We start from the raw sequence: 27349 nt of genomic DNA, 5'->3' as shown, positions 1-27349 counted from the left end.
TAACAGGTCTAAGAAGTGCTAAGAATACAGATAAATGGGAAGACCACAGCATTCACCTTTGTGCTGTCCTTCCTTGTGTGTTCCATCTGTCCCTTCAAATGGGTTATCTGCAGCGGTGCTGATGATCTTTCATTTTGGAGGAAGATACAGATTAAGGTGGAGAACTCATGCACACGTCAAATCACAAAGTCTCACTGCACACCCTGTCATGCAGCAGTTAGAGGAAGCTAAGTAAAACACCCCTCAAGAATAAATAGAGCAAATACAATGCTCAACTAACTTTTACTTCCCAAAATTGTGAATTGCAGAGTGAAATTCTATATCTGCAGAAGTAAGGCGTCAGAAAAAGACAAAGGTAGCCAAGTGCTTCAGATAACCACTAAGTCTGAAACACAGGATTCATATATCAGATCTCAATAAATTCAGTTGAACATATCTATAAAATTGTTCTAGAATTTGAAGAATTCTGTTCCCTACAATTGTTTGATAAAGGAACACTAGTGGCATACCTGTTTAAACTGAGACCAGAAAGAAGTGGATTTACAAGTGATCCTAGATTGAAACAGGCAACCATGCATTTTAGTGAACGCTACTGAGGGCACGACTTGCCTGATGGAAAATTACAGAAGCCAATAGCTTTCCAACATTAGAAAGATTTCAAAATATTGCTAGAAATATTACAAGAAGCACTGGCCAGAACAGTTTATAGATTTCAAGCTGTTATCTAACAAAAACAATTATCGGAGTTGTACATGCTTTAGTAACCACTATGTGGAAAAACACAGGTTAGCATACAGGAAAACAAGGCAATAATTACATCATTTTGCAGCCCATCAGCAAGTGCCCACAGAACATGTATGGTAGGGACAAAGAAATGACAGATGTGCCGTTAGCACAGGAGAACTATTGACAGGAGCAGTGAATATCCTCTGTGAGAGAATATTTTTTTCTGCTCTTTCTTCAAAGTCAACTTTGATAACATGAAAGATACAATCATTTTTACTTGTATAACAGCATTTTGAACTGGAGTGGGACAAAATGGAAGAGAGCATAGCTAGAAAAATACTGACCAAGACACAGGATTTTCTAAGGCTAAAGCTATGCAAACTTGTACATCCTAGGGAGTGGAAACAACAAATCTAGGTAAGAAGTTAACTCAAAAAGCTGGTTTCACGATGAGGCTATCATTGACCGGCTCTACCAGACAAACAAACAGTATAATGATACTTTGGAATGAGCTATGGAATGAGGAACATATGTAAGGAATTTATGTCTAAACCAGCTGCTGATGTACACCTAAGCAAAATGTTTCTAATGTAAATGCAAGTCAATCAATGTTTCATTCTCTTTGTTAATAATTGCATCAGAAACCTTTTATATTTTCCACAGGTGTGTAACAATAGTATTGGCATAATGCTCTTACAACAGTATAATTTAAGCTGGCAAATATCCTAAGCGCTAGTAAAGCAAAAATTAACTATTGAACAATTCTTTAAAACATTTTGGTATTGAAAGGAATCAAGCATTGACTGAGACAGGTCATAAGATGTCTGTGTCCTTTGCTAAAAATGCTCAGCTAACTTTTCCTATCTTCCCAGATTGCGAGGCTTTTCTTTTTCAGTAATCAATGGAAGATCTGCAAACTGATGTCAAAGCCAGAAAAGCTTCAGCAGTTACAAACACCCTCTAGAACGCTGGACAAACATAATTGCCAATGCTTTTGTCGAAAATGAAACACACTTGCTGGAGTACCCATTCCCTGTGAATTTTCAATGAAGCATGGGACTTTGTTTAAATATACAGGAATGTATAAGGTATTTCAGAACATAGTTAAATACATATAAAAATTATTCAGGGGCTGAAAAAAATAATCTAAGATAAGGACCAGAAATACCCTGAACTGGCCTAAAATGAAAAGCCAAAAATGGAATCTTCAGAGTTGTCCCATGGGCCAAAAAACACAATGAGTAAGTCAACACAAGCAGTACAAAATATTGACATTGCAGTTCTAAGTAGGATAGATTTGTTTACACTGCCTGGAAAAAAATACACTTCTTTTAGATTAATATTCTCATTTTGCTGAGGCAGCGACTCCTAATAGAATGACATCTAAGCTGGGCTGGTGATGGCGTATATGCAGTTTTTGTACAAGATACAGCACAACTGACAGTAATATCTGACAAGGGATAAGTGAAAGTGTAAGTTATTCTAAGTAAAGGAGTGATCTAAATGTTTTATCCTCAAGTCTAATGGATTTAATGGAAAATAATAATGTACATACTGAAAGAGGTACCTAGTTAGATTCCAACCCATGTTAAAACACAGCAGTATCACTATTTTCTTTAATCAGTGAGGGCAATAATCAGTGAGGGCAAGTGGTGGTAATTTTTACTGTGCTACCAGAGAACATACACAGAGAGAAATTAATAGACAATGTATATAGGATATTAATAACATTTGGGGTTACTTCCCATTGCCTTTGCATATAGTGTTATCTGTGTGTTCACAGTAAGAAACATGAGTTGCAAGCCTTAAAGGTTACAAGCGATCATCCTGGGATTTCTGAATACTATAACATAGGAAGAATAGGGCATACTATTTAAATTTCAGAAAGGAAGAAGGTAAGAGGTGTCAAATTTACCTTTTTGCCTAAAGGAGCCTCAAGTAAGTAACAATACTGCAATATTTAGACAACTGAACATCAAAACAATCCAGTCAGAGCAAATGGGCTTTCTGGCTTTGATTAATATTGGATTCAACTTTTTAAGTCTAAGCAGCACTGCCAAATATCTCAAAGTCTAACTGGATCTAAATAATAAAACTCACTATTAGGCCAGTTGTATATAATTCAAAATTGCATTGAACGCTTTTTTAGCATTAATGTTACAGAGCCTTGAAAAAAAAAGATGGTATTGTGAACTAAATGGCCAAGTTTCTACATCACACACAAAAGAACCATATGGAGCATGATAAAGCTCTTCCACTTCAAGAAGACCCTGTCAGATAAAGTGTATTTTTTACAAAGCATCCTAAGTGGTCAGTGATCCAGTCATTCCCTGGACTGCTGTGCACTCCTCAGCCATGGTCAAGGACGTAGCATTAGACTTGTCTTCTGTCAGGGCAAGAACACTTCTAAAATCATAATCTACATTAATTCAGAAATGAAACACAGGCTGAAGAGCCTGGCAGCTGAACAGCAATATGTGAGATCTACCCGGTGAACAGTATGTACTGTAGGCAGCATTGTTAGAATGAAGGAAGACTAAAGATGAAGCCAAGACTCCTGGTGAGATCTATCAGATGCTTATTAGCACAAGAGATTTCAAAAGCTACATGACAGAAGGGATAAAACAACAGAAAACAATCTAGGATAGCGTACAGTCAAGGAGACACAGAAATATCAGTGCTATGTGTGAATATAAGCTAAACATTTGTAAATGCGGTTCTGTAGAAAAACTGATGTAAAAAAAGAAGACAAAAGTACTGACCTACTTCACGGCTCTTCGTGTTCTGACTACCTCATATTAGCTTTAAGGCTAGAAGTTCATCTTCATTTTCATTCATTCAAAATCATCATCCAACTTTCTACTGAAGGCCTCCCTTTCTCCTCATCTGCCAAGAAACCTGAAAGGAGGTTATTAATGTAATGCAACGTGGAAAAGCAGTTGAATGAAACAGTGTCATGACACTCCAAGTATGGTGGAAACTTCTTCCAAGAATCTCTGTATCAAGTCACCTTTGATGTTTATAGTAGGCTTGCAGCTCCATCCCCCCAGTTAGCAAACTTATGTGCATATCTACTGAAGAGGAAAGAAAGAAAAGGAAAGTGTCTTTGCCTCAGGATAAATGAAAAGGGATTTCAATTATGTCTGTTCTTGACAATGTCTAGTATGATAGGAAGTTGCTGAAGACCAAGTTCCTGGCAAGACACAAGGGGAGAGAGACCTTTGAGCATAACTATAATTTTGTTAGGATGTTAATTAAAATCCATATTGATCCACAGAGGAAAGTATACAATAGAAAATTGGTATATACTACGTCTAGTGCTGGAAAGTCATTCATAAGAGTACTCAGGCTCCACAGGAAACACAGTGGTATCACTGACACAATAAAGGACCCGAAAACTAAATAGGGTACATGGCCATCACAGTACTATGCTCACTTGAAAGACAAGGTGGGGAACTGTGATTGATTCTATTTTAACTCAACAGCATAAAGGAGAGAGTAGATAAAAAATGGGACATGAACTACATGTTTATAAAGACTTTAAAAGAGAATGACTTAAGCAAAATCCTTTAAGGGCATATTCAATGGAAGCAATATGCCAACAACTTTGTCTCAAACCTCCTACTCAAAATTGTCAGAATCAAACACAAATATTTGCCCTTTATTCTTTTTTTTTTTTTTCCTTTTCATTTTTAACATATATCACTGCAAATATTGATGTATTCCAATAGGGCAGTATCAACTAATTTAATCCCTGCTGTAGATTATATGATAAGTACCTTTTTTTAAGAAAAAAACAACAACAACAAAAACAAAGCAAAACAAAACAGTACCTCTCCCAATAATTAGATGAGAACCTGACAAATTTCTGTGTCACCAGAAATAGAGACTTTTGCATGAAAGTAAAGATTTTTCTCAGCTTTTTAATGAGTCGAACTTCAAACAATTACTAGTTAACCTCACATATAATGCACAGACTTTGCATCATTTGCCTTTCTTTGAAAAGCTAGAAAAGATAGGAGGCTTTAGAGTAATTTTGTTAGGGGATGCTTCTAAATAACTATGACTATATACAGTAAAGAATCAAATCGCATGGTAGAGACTGCAAGGTCCAAATTGTTAATCCAACAAATGGATCACCAGGAAATGCAGCATGTATTTACAGTGTTGATTAGGGCAAGAGAATTGAGAACATCCTAAAACACATGGAGCCCAACAATGCAATATACCCAACCAATATTTATTGCTGCCTCTGTAGAAGCAATTTCCATTTTGATGCGTTCTCTCACACATGATGTTCTGAAACAGTTAAGTAACACGAAAAATACAGGTTCAAGATTATATCTGTCACAGATGAAAATACAGCATTTATGCAACATTACATAATAAAGCCACTTTTTTTATGGACCCAAGGTCCTCTTGGGACTGCTACAATCTACATACTGTCATACGGTGATAGATTCTTGTATTTGCATATCTGAATTAAAAAGAACCTACATTAATAACCAAAACAAACAAAAGGTAGTGATTAAGTCTAAAGGGCTGAGGGAATTTAACAGTGTCATTTGGTCCTGGTTAAGGACACTAATAGTTCACAAAATCTGTCTGGAAAGCCACCTATCTCTCAGCCAACACTTTATAAAGAAATCAAGGAATCTGTTAAAAACAACTAATTCCAGGAGTGGATACCAACACTAAGGGCATATATTAAATTGCTCTGTACTTAAAGGATAGTAGAACTGCAGTGAAAGAAGAGACTGATGACAATCCTGCACCCACTTATTCTAAAAACTATGAATTAATTAATTCTACCAAACTGTTTATCTGGCCAGTACGGCAGGTAAGTAGTTCTACTGTGCTAGTATAGGTGAACTTATTAACATTGAATTTTGCCAAATATAATATCAGTTTTGTGGACATAATTAACACTAAGCATGGAGGTCCATAAATGTATGGAATTCAACAAACAGTAATGAGATTTTATGACATGGTATCTACAATAGCAGATGACTGGACTGATGAACTTAGAGGTCTCTTCCTTTCTTGTTTTCCAAATTAACTACATATGAATAAGATACCAGGTTTTACTAGTACCTTAATCCAGTTTTAGATATGAAGATTCAGAGTTGAACCATGAATGAATCCCATGTATTCATGATTACTGGATTAATAGTCTGAATTATTTGGACTTCTCTCTCACTGATTGTCTTTGGCCATCTCTCTCTCACTGATGTATTAATTTAATGGTACAATTAGTCCAATAAAGGATTAGACATTGATTTTTTATCAGAAGTTTAACTAGAGTTCTCCTAGCCTAAAGTATCAGAGAATACAAAGAATACATCATCCTCAAGTGTTTTAGCAGTAAGCATTTTGTATATATATATATAAATATATATACATATATATACATATACACATGTATATATACACATATATATACATATACATGCATATATACACATGTATATATACATATATATACAAAATATATAATATATATTAATATAATATAAATATATATTTAATACCCATTAAATTATACATTAATTATATATTAATACATTAATTAATTATATAATAATAGAATTATATATTTAATATATAATATATATTTAATGTATATAATATATATATACTTCCATATATAAAAATAAGCATGTGGGTAAATTGCTGCAAAAAAAGCTGTATCTAACACAACATTCTGAAATCTCCAAATAAATTTGTAACATAACATAAAAAAATATATTTATGTACACATAGCTATCCACATCTGTATATCCACCATCACTGCATACTTTTGGTACAGTATATTCAATAAATGCAGTATATAAAAATGCAGGCAAATACATCATAATTTTCTAATAGTATGCACTTTTTCCGAATATCTTATATGTTCTTGATTTAACCTACCAAACTTCACTGGAAAATAAGGACTAATTTTAAGGTGGGGAAAGTGAGATAAACAAACAAATAAATAATAATAATAAAACCAAAAAATCACAGGCTTCCCAATTTTTTATTGTCATATCTAATCCACTGAAACCTACCAGCCCTGGTTTCAGTATTATCTTCAGTTCTAGACCACTTTTTCATGGAGATCTCTCCAACCATGCCCCCACCCAACCCTGAGAGAGAAACAATATATTCAATCTGAGGAAGCCACCTGTGCTTTTTAATAGCTTTGGCTGACAGAGAATAGGTCTTGTAATAGATGAGATATATAAATGGAAAACCATTCAACATATGAGAAAGGTGACTAAATTCACTAACGTAGTGTCAGTTTTTAATTCCTAGGTTTGTTTTTTTGATTTTTTTTTAAAGGCCATTCATGAAATATTAGAGATGCCTGTCTTTTATTAACATTGTGTCCTCTGACATCTACTCAGTGAAAGATAAAAAGATGGCATTAAGTTTTAGCAGTGAAGTGAAATGTTGCATGGTGCAAGGTGACCCAGTCTCATTTAACAGATTACCAAAATATAATCAAATAAAACCTATGATCTTTACACTGGCAAAAACAGTGCAGCAAGAGGACAAATACAATTTTAAAAACTGAAAGGATCAATTGAAATGAATCATGTATATTTGTAACATATAAATGAGTCCTCTGCAGCTACTTGGTCCTTGTAAGCACATCCATATAGCAAGTAAATTTGAGTCCAAGGAAGTTAAGTGTTCTGTAAAATTTTATCCTGCCATTATATCTAACCCAAAATAGATGTCCCAAATTCAATTAGGCTGTTTGATTACAATAGAAGTTGACCATGCTGTTCATCTTAATCTATCTATCTAATTTATCAGCTTGTATCTACTGGTTGATAACTCATATTTAACAGGGAACACATTGTCTAACTGCACAAATCCACAGCTCAAAATAAAAAGAAAAAAAAAAAAGGAAACTCATATGAGTCTGATGATGTATATGTAATTCAATTATACCAAGAAAAACTGCCTTGGGTTAAGGTTACTGAAAGAAAACTTTAGGAAGCACAGATTTTGTAGAACAGATCTAGACTTAATTGCCACAATTCCTCTTACTCTGCTTGTTTTCAATTGTTAGTACAATTTTCATATACCTTTCTCTAACATGTTTTCTGATAGCTACTGACAAACTTGAGATATTTTCACGATGGACTCTTGCTGTAATCCATCGTGGCAATTCCTCCTTTTCTAAACCCTCACATTTAGTCCTTCAAATCCATTCACTGAGAGCTGCCTCACCTGCCACTCTGATTGCAATGCCTCCCAGACCCTCATCAGCTCACCTCATCTATCCACTGTCACACAAACTTGGGCTCGATTTGTTGAAATGGAGGAAACTTCTACTGGGGTCGAATGATGTAATTTGGGGCTGAAACTAAGTGAAGCTTGCTGGTTTGGATAGTATATTAGGTGAAATTCTGTGAAACAAATCCTGAAAGAAAACAAAACAAAACTGAATTCACCCCTATATTTTGCATGGAATTACTGTTTTCAATTTTTTATTTATTTTTTTTTTAAATCTAAGCATTTTAAACTAATCACAGTTGACCTGAAAAAGGTGCAAGCAAAATTAAATGAAAAACTGCAATTTTATTTTATTTTTTAATATCCATTGGCAAAGATGATAAGGGAATAAATGTCCAACAGAGTTAATCCCTTACTTGCTTATTTACTGTTCACACAGTTATTACCTAACAGGCCAAGGGTTTATGTTATTACCAGGACAGTTGCTGAATCTAGTAGGGTTAAGTCCCTTCTCCATCTCTTTTTCCAAAAGGTGTTGGCCATAAAGCCAAGAAAACAAAACCCACTGAAAGCAATCAATTTAAAAAAAAAAAAAAACAAAACAAAAAAAAAAACAAAAAACTTTTTAATTAAAAAAAAAAAACAAAAAAAACCCACAGCCAAATCAAAGCAGAAAAATGTAATAAATGTTTATTTACTATTTTTTAAAATATTGTCAGCTCTGTGCTAACTATAGTGATGCTTGCCCTTGCTGCTGCAACCCGGTTGTTGGCTCTCATGAAATGATGGCACAGTACAGATCACCAGCAAGCACTACAGCAACACAAGGAAGGAAGTTCAGGACTGCAAGATGTTTGCAGCATCACAGTTTTAATTCCGGAATATTACTGAATAGAAACAGAAAACATAGAAAAATTAAAAAAAAAAAAAAAAAAAGTTTTTGCCCTTACAGATTTATAAAAAAAGAAGAAAGGATGAAACACCAAGCATACTTTTATTCCTACTCCAGAACACTTATGTAGACAATATGGTACAACGTCCTTTGTGTAGACAACTTAGCCATGTGATGGATGGTGTGATGTGATTCTGATCCTGGGTACATCAGAAAAGCTCTGTAACCCAGTATTTCACTTCAGAGCCACTCATGGCATCCGCTATCAATGGACCTACCTCAGGCAATGCTTATTGGCCCTCACCTTAATGTAGTAACTGGTAACATGATGGCAGCATTTAAATAGGTGTTCTTCATTTAACAGACAAAGCACAGGGAAAGAGAGTTAGTGAGGGAAGAGGTGACAGCAGACACTGCAGAGCTGAAACACACAAACATCCATAACTTCAAAAATGTTTCTTTTATACACCTGGGAATCTCACTGAACGTGGTTTCTTACTCACTCTGCCCAGATTCATTAAACACAAGGCTTAATGCCTGGGAAAAAAAAAAAAAAAAAAAAAGTGGAAAAAAAAACCTGTATAATAAAACAGCAATAAAAATCCCTTACCAATTACTCTACTACCTTCTCAAAATAGGAATACTATCTCTTTTATGATTTCCTTTGCCCCATGTTAAAACACCAGTCTAATTATCCTTTATAAAGGTTGACGAAGGCCCCTGTGAAAATCTGCTCAGGGTGATTATTTAGTTGGGGTTTTTATTTGTGGAATTTAGGCAAGAATGTTGCAAGCTGTTTGTCAAAATAACCACTTGATCTGCTTTAGTATTTTTGTATGTGTTAAAAAAATAGCTTTTTCTAATAAACAGAGGGAAAGGAATGATAAATGCTCTAATTATCGGCTTGCAAGAAGAGTTAAACATGCAGATTGTGTTAAGGGGTTCTTAATTTTGGGGCATTTGGAGTCAATTCTCAAGATTTAATAACTGCAGTGTAACTGGAAATACAAGGCAAAGCAAGATGAAACAAGGGGCATTTTCTCTGTCATTTCTGTAACACGTTTAAGTACTACTGGAAGTGTTTTACTTCACTTTTGTAGTTTTGCATGCAAGTTTATTGTTTGAGATTCTGATCACTTTCAAAGTACTGGGCTTCACATTGTGACACAAATACCATACCTTCATTTTTAAGAAGAGATGCTTCAAATAAAAACTGTATGTATTTATTTAAAGGAAGGTTCACAGTGCTGAAAGCTTGTCTGCTTTTTCCAACCTGGTATAATAACTGCTAAAAAACAAACAAACAAACAAACAAAAACTAAAAAGCCTTCCCAAAATATTCTACACCGGTGATGTTAAAAAAGAAATATTAACATAGCTAGATTTCTTCTAAGGAAGCATCACACTTAAAAAAAAAAAAAGAAATTCAGTTATGTGCTTTAATTAAATTTTAATTAAAACCATACCTAAGTAGGGTTGTTCTGAGCAATGCTTTCAGTGTATACACAACACAAAGATTGTTAAGGAGAAGCTACCTTGTGAATTATGCAAAAGCAACTTAAATTCATGGTAGTTGCCCCCAGTTGCACATTGTTGCTGGCTTTCACTCCAGCTACCATTGACTTAGCAATCATTGACATAGCATAGGTACAACTCTTACAAACATTTTGAAACTGCATCCCGTCTGCCTCCAGAACTCGATCACAACCTCCACAAAGTAAAGTGTGCAAATAGCCTGATGACAGCATGAAGACGATGCAGAGGTGAATCTCTGGAAGGTACAGACAACCACAGCAGCCCACGGGCACCCCTGCCCTAGAAGATCACCCCGATCAGCCTGGATTCCTGCCACATGCCCCATGAGCAGACCCATGGGACCTTTTGGGCTGAGCACAACCATCGCAAAACCTTTGCCTATGTTTTTCAGCCCTTCCCAAAAGTCATTAAATATTATTAGGATACAGCAGCTCCTTTTTCTTCTACCACACCAGCTGTACTTTGTAAGCCTGTCAAGAATATATATATATATATATTTGTTGAATAATAAAATCTACAGTTCTCTTGTCCCTTTTGTAAATACCGTCTTTCTTTCTGTAGCCTGACCAAATTTTTCTGGAGGTAACACAAAAAAGACTCTCCCCACTGAGTGATTCCATGAAGATTGTGTACTGGAAGGTTCTGCTTCTATAATTTTTTCCTTTTAAAAACTTTCTAATTCAGACCCTGCACATCTATCCCTATGATAAACTCTATATAAATTTACTGGAAATGACAATTTTCAGACATTTCCAATCTATGAAAACTGACAGGGAAAAAAGTATTATGTCTCTAGAAGTTGATAGAGTGATTAAAAAAACTACAGAAGGATTATCACTGCCTATTAAGTGCGATAGTTTGAGCAATTTCTATAGAATCCTTTCTTATTTAATTCCTATTAGATTCATTAGCATACTTCCAGCTAATAACTAACAATCCTCCACTGCATGAAAAAAGCCCTCCCTAAATCTGCTTCAATGGCTAGGCATTAAGGCAATCTGGTAAAACTTTCTTTTTTTCTCATTCAACAGCTTTACAGTGTGCACACTGGTACATGCCCTTGGAAACTCAACACCCCGCTGCGCATCGTGGCCCCATCCTGCAGTGCCTACAGTACGGGTGCATGCTACTCCTGCGGCAATGCCTGCAGCTGCTGCAGAGCTCTCACACTTCTCTCTGCCAAGAGACAAAGTTGGACAGATCTTCAGTCGAAGCTCACATAGCTCTTATTATCATAATTGTGCTTATGAACACATATTTTTCTAATTCAGATACACGTGCCTACCTCACTAAGATTCTCCAGATACCAAGACTCCCCTTTGGTGTCTTGGTATCCTTGGTGTCCTCACCATTTAGGTACCTGAAATGGCTGATGTGTCTCGACCACCTACTGCTTTAGTGAGCAGCCTACAGGCAGTGCAGAGCTTTGTGGCTACTGTGATGATACACAAGACCTCAATTAATTTATATAGTCCCACTTAATCTCCCTCCAATATGGCAAGTAACTTTTTTTTCCCCGTTTATTTTGTATTCTTTCATTGCAAGACAAACATTTTTGTTTCCAGAGAAAGAAGCAATTTGCAGTATTGTATAGTCGCTTTATAGTTAATAAACCATTACTGTAACATCCTACTGGCATAAGATCATGCAAAGGCTTTCTTGCTGCACAGTGACATTCAATGTTCTTTTCTACTAAGAAGGCCACAGGCTTGGTTTCTCTGTATGTTATTTTTTCCTCTAATTTTTGAGTTCTGTGAATACTGACATAACACAAGTTCCTCTTAATGTTCTTCAGAGTGTTGCTAAATGCTACTCAAACTTTACATGGCAAGCCTGTAACTGTTAACACATCAAATTTTCTATGTTAGTGGTTGTTCATCTGGTATGATTTCTTAATGGACTCTTTTAAAAAGAACTAGATTGTGATTAATTGCAGCCCATGATTATATACATGAAAAGGATTGGTTTGAACCTTTACCCTAGACATGCACTAGGGTGAAAGAAAAGATACAGGTTATGGCTTAATAGTTTTACTTAATTGGTGACATTTCTTAATAGAACCAAACAATCTATGTTTTGTTCATCAAAATCTTTCTCTTCTTTTTTTTTTTTTTTTTTTTCCCCTCTTATTCTGTCAAGCAGATATCAGAATTGAGCTGGACTCACTGGGACTTTTCATTCAGTGGAAATATGTTTGCGCTCAGCACCTTCTTTTTATGTAAAAGGTTTGTACATCAAAAAAAAAATCAGTGGGCTGTAATTGTTAAAGAGCATTCAAACATTTATTTAGATTGGATACCAACCTTTATCATAATTCTCTTATTTTTCTTCCAGTTACTAACCTTTGGCTCCTCAGAACAGGCTAAAATGTCATACAGTTAGCCTGTCTATGGGAGAGTTTTCCAGAATGTTAAAAGAAATTTATATATATAAAATCATTGTGCTGTTTATTTAGTTATGCTTGTATGGGGGGCAGGAAGCTCTAAAGAATATTATCACTCATATGCTCCTACCAAAAGTGTTATGAGTTGGTGAGCATTTTTAAGGTAGTGCCTAGTTTTTTTAATCTCTGAAAATATAGAACTAGTGCATTTTAGCCAAACAATCTGAGCTCTAATCTTTCTTCCTAAATTCTGTCATATATGCACAAAAGGTTGTTTTGGACCTGTCAAAGTTTTGGAACAAGAGATCCCTAAAACAATGGGTTCTCTTTTTCATCACACTGATTTTTCTAGTTCAGGTTTTTCAGCCATGATGATCTGGAGCTCTTTGGTTAGATTTCCAATGGCTTCTACCAAGGATACCACGCTTAGGAAGTCTAGGCCCAGTACAATAAAGCAAGCTGGTGCTATTAACATCAGTCTGCTACTGACTGAACTGAAAACAACTTCAAATGAACTAATAAACCCCTTAATTTTTTAGTTTCACTAGCCGTTTAAAATTTTCGCCTTTTACAAGCTAACCTTGGAGCTTCAGTAAATCTATCTGACTACCACAAGAGTCACTCAATAGAAGTGCTCCTTAAGCAACTTTTCTCAGCCTCTAAAACAGAGGTAACAGGATTACCTCTACAAAATAGGGTAACACTTTTGCAAATGTGTTTATGAATGCCTACGTTTGAATGACTGGCGTTTCGATAATGCCCCATTTCCATTAGCCATGCAGTGAAAAGAACACAGTTTCACAGAGAGTTCCAACTACAGCACAGCGTTAGGTGGAATATCTAGTTTAATCAGTGAATCACTGATTTAACATCATAAAGTTCCCTTTTCCTTACTCAGTATGTCAAAATTGTTCATCTCTCAGAAATCATTCAGCTAAACTTATTTCACCACAGCAGAAATATTAAAAAATAGCTAGGCTTGCTGTGACTATTTATCAGAATCTGAAATACTTTGACAATTGAACATTCAATTTATTGAATCTTGTTTAAAGAGTAAAACTGAAAGGCATATGGTTGATGAAACAACCTGTAAGCACCTTGAACACCATCTCAGAGCCTGTGAACATCTATCAGCATGTTCATTTCCATCCAGCAAGAGATACACAACCTTACCAGAAGCAGAGCACGAGCAAATGTAAAAAAAAAAAAACAAAAAAAAAAAAAAAAAACAAAACAGAGTAGAAGTTGAACTTCCCATGTACTATTTAAAACATGAAGTCCACAACCGTCAAATCAGCAAAGAACATTTGAAGAGGAAAGAAAGGGACTCACTGGCAGCTGTACCAGTGATGGTGCCTGCCCACAGGGCACCATCTGCACTCCCTTTGCAGAGCCGGACACAAAACAGTGCCTGTGGCTCAGGGTGGAGGATGGGATGAAACAAATCCCAGCTCCCCCTGAAACCCACACACAGCCCCTGACCTGCAGCAAGTGCCCAAGAGGTGATGAAGTGTCAGTGTCAGTGAGGAAGGGCTGCTCTCCCAAGAAGTACCCTTGATGAAATTTTGGCATACCTAGAGGGTTTTGTCTGGGGCTGGAGGTTCAGCTCCAGCCAGGCTGGAGGACAAATACATTGGCTTGTTTCAGGGTAGCTGTCACAGCCATGGCTTTCAAACAAGGATGTAATAGAAACCAACAGAAGTGTTTTGCCCACCTTCTTCTCTGATGCCTTTAACTGCATCTTCTTCACACGTGTTCTTACAGAGAAGTGGGGCACCCAGAACGGAGACCCAAATCTCAGGTAAGGATTTTATTTGTTGTAACTATATAGAGCAAAATATGCATCCAAAGCAAAATATGCATCCAAAAAGCAAAATATGCATCCAGCAAAAAAAAAAAAAAAAAAATTCAAAGCAAAATATGCATCCAAAAACAACAGAAAAAGCAAATTAAACCATCCATCCCATATTGAAATCAGATCTGAATTAAGTTCACTGCAAATAATTCACACAACTGCCAGTAATCTTCACTGAATATACAAGAGCTGACTCCCTTGCTATTACATAGTAAGAAATCATTGAAGTAAACAATCAAAACCAGTATCTGTAAGTCTAGTTGAGAGTTGTGCTGAAGTACGACAGCAGGAGCCACGTGTTCCAGACCTGAAACCTAGCTCTGACATGGAAATCTTCTGCTCGCTAAGAAAATTTGTTCAAAACATCTCCTTAACTTTGCTGAAAAAGGTTTTCCCACTCGAATATAGGCCTGCCTGCATGTTTGGAACTGCACACGTATCAGTGGAATCGAGGCTTTAATCCTTCCTCCTGAGGCCTCGGCAATAAAGTGGGGATAACCACGCTTACCTACTTTGTAGAGTGTTGTCAAGATTAATGCTCGCAGAGCCATCGGTAGGTGAAAATCATTATGGCTCCCATCCGGCAATTGCTAATGCATGGGCTGCCTGCTGCACACGCACGGAGCCCAGTGAAAGCTAATTGACTCCTCCGAAGGTGCAGCAGTTTGCCCAGGCCCTATCAATAAACTGTTAATTGTTTAAAAAACAAAACAAAATGCCACTATATTAAATGTGAACACAGCACAATTTTCAAATGATCCTGCAGACCAGAGCCTCTGGGGCTAAACATGGCGCAGGAAAAGCATTCATAACAGAATACAATACGTATATACACACACACACACATACACATATGGGGATATAAAAACACAGCTATTAAGGCAGCTATTCAGTATCGCTGTGCACACACTCCCAAACATGCATTCACAAGCAAACACACACTTAGATGCATACAGCATTTGAGCTATAATAAATAGCGTGTGTGCCAACAGACGAAAATACAAACACACCAGTGATACACATTGCACCTTCAGTCCTCCTCTAAACTTTTGTCTCAACTCTCATCTGGAACAGAAGGCTGGAAAAAATTATACTCAATGTTCACTTTGGAGAATGTAAATGAAATTAAGAAAAGATCTGAGCCAAACCCGTTTGCTCATCAATATATGCCACAAACCCAATTTAACTGACGTCAAATTCAAATAATTCACCTGACGTCACGCTGGAGAAGCCAACCATGAACACCTCACAAATTATTATTTTGATCCAATTGTTAGAACAGAATTACAGCAAAAACTGCACTTTCTGCAGCTATTAAAGCAGTGACCCTGGCAGAGCATGCTTTTGTGCTGAACTTTTTATATCACCAAGCCTATTAATCAGGTGGCAGTTCAAACTGATGCGCTTTATATAGTTGACCCTGGCCAGTGCTTTAATTACTTGGTATTAAATGGTAATTAAGACTTTTCACATTCAAGTTTAATCCAAAAAAAATTAAGTGTAAAATTCAGTAATTTAATAAAGAGTTGTGTTCTTTACTGTGCTTCAGCCTGGACACTGAGGATGCAGCAATTTACTATTGACAAGCACTAAAGGAGCAGGTCATTTCACAAGTATAGTGTGGACAAAGGTGAACCGGGCAACTGATGAAATCTGTGGCCAAGGCGAAATAGCAATCTCTGAGCCAAATGGTAATAAAGTTACTGAAATGAAGCAGTGTAGCTTCGAAAGTGAACTGTCATAAGGAGGATACAGGCTTCAGGATGGCTTGCCTGAAGTAATTAAAACATTATTTCCAAAGAGCCAATCAAGGTGGTTAGCCCCACCTCTGATTTCATATGCAAAAACACCTGGGTAGAACTGACCAAAAACCACCAGCAAATGCAACTACCTTTCTATGAAATAGCATCCACTTCAGAGTATTTACTAAATTTGCAGTAAGTGGGACAAAACAAGAGTCATACTTTAATGTTCTTCTTTATAGTATAAAATTATACCTCTGTATTTCCAACTACATGCAAGAACCAAGTAGAAACGCAATTACATGTCCCTATCCAAAATTCTCTGCTAAATCAAAGGCAATTACTTCCCTCAATAGCTATTAAAGGCAGATAGTTTAATCATTGGGTAGGCAATCTAGTGTATAGGATGCTGGTACAGTAGTGTGGAGATGTAGGCTTAACTCATGGCTCTGCTACTGACCTGCTAGATGACCTTGGGCAAGTCTCTTCACATTTCAGCGCCTCTTTGTGTCCCTATTAACCTTTGTCCATCTCAGCTATTTAGAATGTAACCCCTCTGACGCTGAACAGTCTCTCACTACATGTTTTTACAATACCAGCACAACAAGGTCACCATCTTCGTTGAGACCTCTAAGTGCTACAGTAATCCTAATAAATAAGAACAATATATTCAATTATTCAGAATCCCACTTACGTTTATTCAATTTTCCCATAACATCTGGATAGTGGAGGCATCACCACAGATTAGAATGTGCATCCTACATCCTTTTAATTTTAATGTCTTACCTGCTGTTCGTGTAATTGAAATTTGTATTGATTTTCATAAAGTGAAGAACACCTACCCACTGCCTTTAACGCAAAGTGGAATGAACCATTGGTTCCAAAGTTTCCTATGGTTCCCATAGGAAATAAATTGTGTCTGAAAGAGAAACAAGAAGGTCCACCCAAGATAAAGTTTGACCCAGCAAAGCACTTAATCATGTACATAAGTTTAAGCATAACTAGTCCCACTGAAGTTCCTAAAGTAGGCTTAGATAAGGAATCAGAGCTTTTCAGAGTTTGAAGAATACCCTATAAAAGATTTGGGGAAAAAAATGTGACAAATAATTGAGTGTAAGTATGTTAGTAAATACATTGATATGAACAGGTTCCCAAAGGAGTGAGCAAAAATACTGCTTTCCTTGAACAATGAAACTTTTCTTGACACGGGCCAGGCTCCCCAACAAGCACACGCCATGTCTAGATATGCAATTCAAGGGATACTTCAAGTACTTGCATTTCCTTTATCTATTTCAGTTGTCCTTTGAAAGCATTTACAGGCTGAAAAAATGAATGCAGATATTCCAATCTGTGACATGTTATCTTCAAAAATATTACCCAATCAAGGTATATTTCTCATAAATTCTGTCTGTATTTTCTAGAAATACCCAAACTGAGCTAAATGAAGATAGACTCCAATCAGAACCTAGAAATAAAACTAATAAAATGAAAAAAAAAAAAAAAAAAAAAAAAACAGGAGTTCTACACCAAGGAATTTTATCTAATTTATTTACCTAGAAGCTTGAAGCCAAAAAGCAGTGAAAAATCATCACAATTTGGTTACTTAAGAAGTATGTACAGTGGAAAGCACATTGACAAGAGTTGTTCTTCTTATCTTTATTCAGATATAAATACCTGAAAATGCTCACCTTCAGTTCATTCTGACTCTTTGGAAACAAAAGAAACACAAAATAAGAAAACATCAAACATTCCCAATTGGAAATTTTTACAAAAGCATCAGTAGCAGAAAAGAATTGTAATTAAAGATGTACTGACCCCCAAAGGAAGCTCTGAACAATTATCTTGGCAGTGCAACTTTCACAAATCAACTGAAATCCTACCTGAATTAAGAGCTCAAGAGCATGCAGATATTGATATATGCCATGAATGACAGTAGAATGATAGCCATCATTTAAGGAAAAAAAAAAAAAAAAAAAAAAAAAACACACACATGCTTTAATAGCCATTCTCTGAAGAAAACTGAAAACCCTACAAAGCTGAGAAAAAGCAGTCTGCTGCCTTCCCTAGTCTCACATTTTTTACTATCGAAACCCAAGCTTGGGATACAGCATCATTTTTATTTTTCACACAAGAAATCTTGTTTGCAAGTACAGCATGAAGGTAGGATGAGATGATGGTAAAATTGTTGGAGGCTGGAATGCGCACAACGTATTACCACCAGAAAGGGATTATTATCTGAAAAATGTATTACATAAACTATTTGTCTGAAATATATAAAAATCTATAGCAATCATAAATGCTACTGAAATAAAACAAGAAAAACACACCAAGATCTTGTTTAATAAAAGGAGTGTCCTTAAAGATATTTTCTTCTGCTGGGAATATAAGTGTAGTCAAAATTTGGAAGATGCAATTTCTTTAGCAAGGAGCTCAGTTACCATAACTGATACACATTGCCAGCCTTAGAATTCTAATTGTGTTTAATACAGTTTCATGTTGCATCAAAGTACAAAATCAATACCATTTGTCCAGTGAACAGGAAAAATGGAATCTATAAACTGCTCTTATTGAGTAATTAAACACCTATTATTGTCATGAGTGGTGAAACAATGAATTTGATAAGACAAATTTTTGCGAGAAAACACTGCAGTGATTAATACCTCCCTACGTATTAAATAAAAATGACTGCCTTTTGTGCAGCACTGCTGGCAGAAGAACAGGAATGAGAGAAGTAGTTGCCAGTGCCACAATAACAGGCTAACCTTGAACTGAACTCCTTTCCTCAAGAAATTAAATGCTGTAGCAGGACTTTAAATCCCTCCACTTAGAGCTCATTTGTGTTCCACGTAACCTGCAGTTCCTGAAGAGAACTCATTATCTTCAAAAGGAGAATCCTTTTATAATTTCTTTACAAATGTGTATATTGTTTCTACAAAAAGTATTTCATATCAGAAAAGGGATAAGAGTATTAACAGTGTAAGCAAGGCAAAAAGGCTCGTATCATTAAGACACCATTTCTGCTTCCTGGGAATTCAAACGCCAGCCACAGTGGTATGGGAAAACGAATAAGAATGAGGTTAAAGAAAATGTACCTTTACAGCAAAATTTTAATCTGTTAGATTGATGCTAAACTGCCTTAGTCTTTCTGCTGCTATATGCTGTATTTCTATGTATAGACCCCTTCCCCCAATGCCCCTCCTGTAGCTTTGGCTTCCTATTTTTCCTTTCACTTAGAATGATGCACTAGGAACAACTATAGAGTACAAAAGATGAATCTATGGATGTGACACTTGTAAAGGGTAACCCTATTTCACAAGTGAGATGGGACAAAAAAGAAAGAAAAAAGGCCACAGAAGCAATAACTGCTCACTGAATTACCATTAAATTGTAAGATTTACAATCCAATGTACAGTAAGTGCATATCTAATGGAGTTTGTCCTCTAAAAGAATATAAAGTAGATCTTTGCAGCATAAGATGTATGCAGGTTATTTTTTTTATTTATTTTTTGCATTTTTTTTACGATTGGGGCACACAGAAAACAAATGTGCACATAAATTTCAGAATTTTTATGCATATTAAAACTGTTCCAAAGCCAACATTAAAATATGATAAATATAGTATGATTAGTAGGATCTGGCTTTTCATTTTCAAAACATGCTCACATTCTACACAGAGAGATAAAAGATGACTTCAACACAGCCAGTCGATACTGCTTTCACAGATATCATTGGAGAAAGCAGATCACATTATTATAAATTCAGTTTATTGCTATGATCTACTGGAATTCAATGAAGTGACTGAAATGACTTTTGGTGGGGGGTGGCAGCGCAGCTGCTGACCATTTCCAATCTCTTTTAAACAAAATATCTGGACAGAAGTTTCAGATCACTTTGTTTATTAAAGCCTTAAATCACTCACAATATTTATATTCCAATAATGAATGTAATATGAATAAGATTTAGGTGAGGTATTTACTGGCAAATATTTTTGTCACCAATTTCACCAGTCTTATTTAAAATGTTGAATGATTTGTTTAGAAATTGCCAAGGCATGTCATAAAATTATATAAACAGAAACAAACTTTTACATGAAATACCAGGCACTTTTTCTTTATACTGTATCACCAAGGTATAAATAATCACATTTTACAGGATGACTCTAGAAAATGCAAGCCAACGGTAAAAAAAAAAAATATAACAGCAAACAAAATATTAAATAGATGAAGGAACTTTTGGGTGGGTGAACCATTGAAAAAGCAGCAAGGTAGATCATGTTCTTCATTCTTAATTTGAATAAGTTTCATTTTACTTAGATAAACTTTGAGCTTCCACATTTCAACAAATGACATTACTAGTTTTACTCTGCTGCCTAAAAGAAAGTTTGCCTACCACACAAATTTTCCCATTATCTGGCTTTTATTTTAGAGGATTAAAAAGCAATGCACAAGATCAGCAACGATAGCCTTGTTCTCTCCAACCTTAGTGAATCAAGTTCACTGGAGGTGAAGCAGTGGAATTATCAGTACAAGTGGCTATGTCATCAAAGCTTTCTGAGAGGTAGTGTATGGAAATGCCTAAACAAACAGAAGCATAAAAGCTGTCTGTATAGGAAAGGGCTCTCCCAAGGCTTTTCATTAAAACAATTCCAATTGCAGCTTCATGATGCAGCATTATATTATGGGAGAAATATAAAATCTTGACATTTTTCTAAATGTGAATGGGTTAAAGAACCTCTCCACGCTACAGTGAGCCTGAGAATTTCCAGCAGCTGATGAAGACCAGTTGACCACCTGATACTTTTTCAGCAGGGTGATAAAATTAAAGGATTGCTTTGATTTGCTTGAAGGATTACTTTCTATAGTTAATTGTTTAAAGTGCACAGTCTTACAAAAGGGAAAAATATCAAGAAGGTTAATGTAGAGTGAGCTAATTGCAAGCTGATTACATTGTGCAAAGCAAGAGATATTACTTGTGTTACATACCATCACAAGGACCAGCCTATTCCACCCTGCTGCTGCAGCAAACAAGCTGATTTGCTAACAAAGTGGTCAGCTCGGGTACTTGCACAGCATCTCGGTAGGTCCACAGGCGACTGCTTCCCATGCAGCGAATCTCAAGCTCCATTTTCCAATCTGATTACACGGCTCCTTATTCCGGCAGCCTTAAACCTTCATGGCAGTTTACCAACATTTTCATCACTTTTTCTTTTACAAAGCAAAAGAACTGATAAGCTCTCAGGTACCCGGGATTTCATAGTCGATGGCTGGCAGGCAGCCAGCTTCCCTCACAGCAGAAATGTTTCGTGCCACAATGCAAAAAGCACACTGAATTTAACAGATAGCACAAAACTATTAGAATTTTGCAGTACGTACAAGCAGGCACTATGTTTCTGTCTTTGCAGATGTAGACAGTTCTGTTTAGTCGCATTTATAACATGCCTACACCAGAAACGACAGGTTTAAAAAAAAAAAAAAAAGGACAGAACAAATGAAGACAGAGCACTGTCACTAACTCAATTGCACTACAAAGTGTACACCCAAGTTACTTCATTACAATGCTGCCACATTACCAAGAATTAGAGACAGTGCTAGTGACTTTTGACAAAAACTTAAATTAAGAAAATGGAAAATACAGCTTCAGATTAAATGGAAGTATTGGACTTAAACTGAAGCATTGTTTTGATGCTAAAACAAATGCAAAAATGAGACACTATTGTTTATTTTTGTCACGTGAAATGCTTATATATTGTTTTAAAATAGCCACAAGATATACTTGCGTTTACTTAAGTATCTGGCTTAGAAATAACACTTGAATGATGAAAGAACAAAAAGATAATTCATATTGGCAAATGTGAAACAGCTTTATAAAAGCCTTACTCTGATTTATATCATGCATTGTCTGAAAATCTGAGGTACACAGGAAGAATATATAAATATATGTATATTTACTTGTATATATATAAAGAAAATAACAGAATGCAAAATGAGAGTTGTGGAAGGAGATTATCTTGTAAAACTTAAAGATTTCAGCAAAAAGCATTTCATTAACAGGTACAGGAGCCGGAAACCTCCTCCTTTTTGCTTACAGAAAATGACATTACTATTAAACCAACAAGTTTTTACTTATTGGTACTGAGGCTCACTCCCACTCAGCACCGCTGGTTATCCAGGTGCTGTTGGCATAACGCCCCACAAGCCTACATGGCACTCGCACCACACGAAGTTAATAGCGTAGACAACAATTCCCACACCTCCCCAAGAAACACATTTCTAAAATCAAGTGGACCGAACCGAAAGCCGAAGGAATAAGACCTATAAAGATTTCTTAGAAGAAATGTGTTTTTGCATATCGTCAGTGGTACAGTAAGGGCGTGGGGTGGACAGGCTGAAGGCAAGACAGTGAGTTATGGAGCAGGGGAGGAAAAAAAAAAAAGAGAGAGTACAACAGTACAACTAGGCTGGTAGGCTGGCGCGGTGGCTCGGTGCTGCGGACCACGGGTGCGATGACCCCTGCATCCCCGAGCCATTAGCTGGGGTCCCAGCCCTGCCGTGGGGCAGCGGGATTTGAACTCGCGGACCGCTGAGGTGCGAGTCCGCAGCGGGCCCCTGCGCCCCGGGGCCGGGCCGACCCCGCGCTGCCGCCCGGCGCGGGCAGCGGCAACGCTGCGGCCTCGGGCGGGAACGCTGGCAGGAGCCGCGGCCTCGGCCCCGGCCCCGGCCCCGGCCCCGGCCCGGCGGGTTGGGGCCGCTGGTGCTGCCGGCGGGTCCGTGCAGAGCCGGGGGGGGTGCTCGGCCTCTCCGGCTGCGTCTCTGCGTGTGTGTTTGTGTACGTGCATCCCCATGTGCAGCTATACAAATGTTTACGCGTATTTATGGAGACGTGCTGAAACAGGCTGCGCTGGCTCCCCTGCAGCTATACGTAGTGCTCAGCGCTGCCAGAATATTCCTGCTCCAATTCTGCGCCCTGATGCAGCTGTAGTTTTAGGCACACACACGCACGGGCTGTATACGTGCATCCTATACGCACGTCATTTGCTTACACGTAGGACCATGTGCAAGTAACTTTATCTTCAAAATTACGTTTGCTAATTTATATGGAAATTTGACCTCTGATACAATAAAAAACACGTTTTAACTCTTTTCTAATATCAAAACATTGTTCCCATGAACGATTCCTAGTAAACTATTGGTACCAACTGCAAGGTTCGAGGGTTTGCTGCTTGTAGATGCAGGTTGGGGGTTGCTATTTTTTTCCTTCCTCTCCTTCCTTTTTTTTTTTTTCCTTCCCCTCTATGATTTATTGGATGGTGAGCAAACCCACTTAAACTATAGTTGTCCGTATGAATCACTAATTTTCATGTTTCTAATTAAAATGTAAACAGTGTAATGAAGACATCAAGTTTTTAGGCAAATGTCTCTTCCAGTGCCACTTGGGGTATGGTAATTACTGAAGCAGATCTATGGATGCTCCCGAATCCTCTACAAGTCCAGATTAAAAGCATTACTGCTAAACCTTGCTTTTTACACCAGGGAATTGTGTTCTCTAACCTATTCCCAGTTTGCTTACAGATGCAGATCTGTACAAGCCTTTATAACTAGTCATTAAAAAAAATCAAAATAGAAGTTTATCACAGAAATTGAACAGTTTGTGGGGAAAAAATGTGATTTCATTTAAAATAAAATTTGATTTCACTTTTATGATTACACACAACTAGCATAGTAAAACCTACACTGGAAACTTATCTTAGTGCTTCCTTCAGGAAAAGAAAAATAGATTAGGAATTACTAAGAGATAGATATATATTTTAAAGCGTAAATGATATTTCAAGCCTGCGTTAAAATTCCTATTGTCCCAAAATGCTTGTTTCACAGTCAATTAATTTAAAGATATATTAATCAGGAAAACATTAATAAAAAATAAATCTATTACCTAAGAAAAAAATGTAAATGCCCATTACAAATACAAAATGCATGATGTGCAACTGAAAGTCTTTTGTCATATTTATTCCAGCCTTTATGTCTCTATCTGAAATTTGTCAGAATTTATCCTAAAGCAAATGACCTCTCCTACATTTACCGAAGGAATACAAGTCCTCTCCTGCTTACAATTGTTAATTGAGCCTGTCTGCTGCAGCATCCCTTTCCTCTCCAAATAAGCCAGGATACTTGTTTTACATATTTACTGCCACGCACTTGAACAGTCCTCTGTTTTATAATACTGGGGGTTCCCCCCCTCCCCTCCCTTCTGGAAGCCTTTTTTTTTTTTTTCCTTCTGTACTGCAAGTAGCTAAAGCTGCAATCCACAGTGATATAAAGCGTCTAAAATGCCTAGCAGAAAAGGTTTTTCTTCCTCCCTTCTTGAACTCAAAGTCCATATTGTGACTGGTATGGGCAATTTTCATATTATTTTTACATAAATGCTAGACAAGCACGTCTGTGTTGCTAACCTGGATCGTGAAGATGAGAGTGCACAGGATGTATGCGCGCATATGTGCATGTGCGCGTGCATAAACATTTTAGTGGGTGGTCCACCATTTCAGTTGTATTTTACTAGTAAAGTACTGCATACAAACATGTACATACTTCTCAGTAGAAAAAATATACATAGGATTTCAGATTACATCAATTCATAAAGCATCTTGTCCCTCAAATCATAAATGCCTTAGCAGAATAGAACAAAACAAAACACTATTTAGGTGTTTCCTTCAAATGCTTCTGTACAGACAAAAAAAAAAAAAAAAAAGAAAAAAAAAAAGAAACACGTTTAATTAGACAAATAGCATTTTAAAGGCTAGTGCTTCATAACATGGTACTCCTGAAAATGATGTGGGGTTGCAAGTGAAAACACCATTCTCATTTAGCTTTGTGCTTAAGGAAAAAAAAAAATACACACACACACTCACACATGCTAAACATTTTTTTTTATGGATCGAGACAATGGGGAAATCTTATGTCTTCACACCAGTTCCAAGGCCATACTAATCAGGTGTAATTTTTAATGAACACTGACTGTTTGGTGCTCATTCAAGGTATTTCATTAGGAGGTTATTCATTTAAAATAAATGTTTCAACCATATCAAGCTGTAACCTTTCTTGAAATGTAAATGAATGGTTTAAATGAGAAGATTAATAAAGAAGGGATGTTCCAATTCCAAGCATGGCATGCTATGTATTTTTAAATTTGTCTATGCCAGATGCTGTCAGTCAGAACAAAAAACTGTCCAAGCAGACAATCTGTGCGTCTGAATGTTGATCATGTTGGAAAGTAAAGGGGGAGGGGGGAGAGAGTGTGTCAAGGATTCATGGTCCTTCATCTTTGCAGTAGAGCAAACACGTCTCTCAGTATAACGACAGACAGCTGCTTCCACTTTCTAATGTGCCCTAACTTAGATCACTGAAAGAATTGTCAGCACTCAGAGAAACACACAAAGATAACACAGCCAGCTGCCATGAAGGGGGAAACAGCACAGCTCAGAAGAAATGGGATTTGTTCCATTTGCATGATGCTGGCTCCCTTGGGCCCCTTTCTTTCAAATCCAAAGCACAAAAGACAACACTTAACATATTTGCTTAAAGATGACAACCTCATGTTGATTTCATTTGGATGTAACAGTGTCAGGATTACAGATATAAGAATATATTATATCTGTAACAGAGACTGACAAATGTATCCATCAGTGAAACTGTCTGATTCATCTGCTTATACAGCCATTTTACCATCCCAAGGGTGCCATCTAAGTAGTAACTTTAGAAGACTGAAGGTCTAATTTTATTACACCACATTTCAACCTACTAAACAATATTATTTCTAAAATAGATCATTTTTATTGGAAGTCTCCCTGATGAAAAATCCAGTAGACACCGGAGAATTTATGAACTGTATGGGTCCTTTGAACTCAATATACTGCCCATTTTAAGCAACTTTCTTTATATACGATCAAAACCTAAGCTCAAATAACTGAAATCGAGTTAAAAACATAGATGATAATGGTAGCTATTTTAATATTACATCATAGCCTGTCACTATTTGAATATCTGCTGTGTGGCAGCCCGTCACTATTCAGAGTGCTTTACTACATCCTTGTTACAGTTCTGCATCAACAGAATAGTTTCTTCATAGGAACTCTATGAATAATTATTGCTCTTCGATACACTTTGACCAGCTACGCAATCTAATTTTTGGTTGACGTTTTCACTGGGCAGCCTAAAAGTCACATGAAAGTGACCGAAAGCCGAACAGCCTGGTCATTGCATTACACTACAGCTGCAGAAACAGAAAACCAAACTGAAGGGTGCGTGCTTGTAAGATTGCCTGTCTGCGCAGTTTTATGGACTGGCCTCTTTTTTAATCAGATGAAACAATTAGGCTGTGGTTACAGTCCGGTTTCAAATGCATTATGCTGAACTGTCTGAAGGCAAAAGCCTGCCTCCCTCCCTCCCTCTGCCCACCACCACCGAGTGACTCTGCATAACGCTCCCCACGCACGCCGCTTTGTCTAGAGGAACTCAAACTGCTTGTTGCTGTCTGCTGCCACCAAGAACTGCACTGTAATTCACTAGATTGAAGTTGTTTTGTAAAATGGAGTTAACTGCTGTACGTGGAATTTCAGCACAGCAGATGGTTACCAATCATTATTTTCAATTTGTTTAGTTTCAAGTAATGGGGCTGGTTGGGAGGAGCAGGGAGGACAGGAATGGGGAGAGGAGGGAGGCTATGTACACTGGCTCGCCACGCAAGTAGTGCTAGGTGGCGTAGTGTTAAAGGGAGGTAAAAAAAAAAAAAAAACGGCTTTGCTCTGAACTGCAAAAAGCTAAGAAAAAAAAATAAAAATAAAAAATTGTTTTAAATCAGATTTTTAATTTTTCATCTTATAAAGAATATGACATTTAAAAGGGGGCACTTATTGATCAATTCATGCCCTGTTCAAGAGTTAACTTGCATTTTAAATATTGGAAATGTGGACTTTAAAGTTTCCAGAGGTAAAT

General features: G+C 36.8%; 1 protein-coding gene across 3 annotated transcripts in view; it reads right to left on the bottom strand.

Annotated features, from left to right (window-relative positions):
• Positions 1 to 27349, bottom strand: part of FIGN (fidgetin, microtubule severing factor) — a 96118-nt gene that overhangs the window by 51918 nt on the left and 16851 nt on the right. The window contains exon 1 of one of the 3 annotated variants that reach the window (XM_032190163.1): positions 3489 to 3529. The exons of the other annotated variants lie outside the window; for them this stretch is intronic. The gene's annotated coding sequence lies outside the window, so the exon portion shown is untranslated. Of the gene's footprint in view, positions 1 to 3488; positions 3530 to 27349 lie in introns of those variants that run through there. 3 annotated transcript variants of the gene reach the window in all.

The sequence above is a fragment of the Aythya fuligula genome, chromosome 6 (assembly GCF_009819795.1).
Source record: "Aythya fuligula isolate bAytFul2 chromosome 6, bAytFul2.pri, whole genome shotgun sequence".
NCBI lineage: Eukaryota > Metazoa > Chordata > Aves > Anseriformes > Anatidae > Aythya > Aythya fuligula.
The sequence above is the reverse complement of the archived record's forward strand: the minus strand, read 5'-3'. Positions and strand labels throughout refer to the sequence as shown.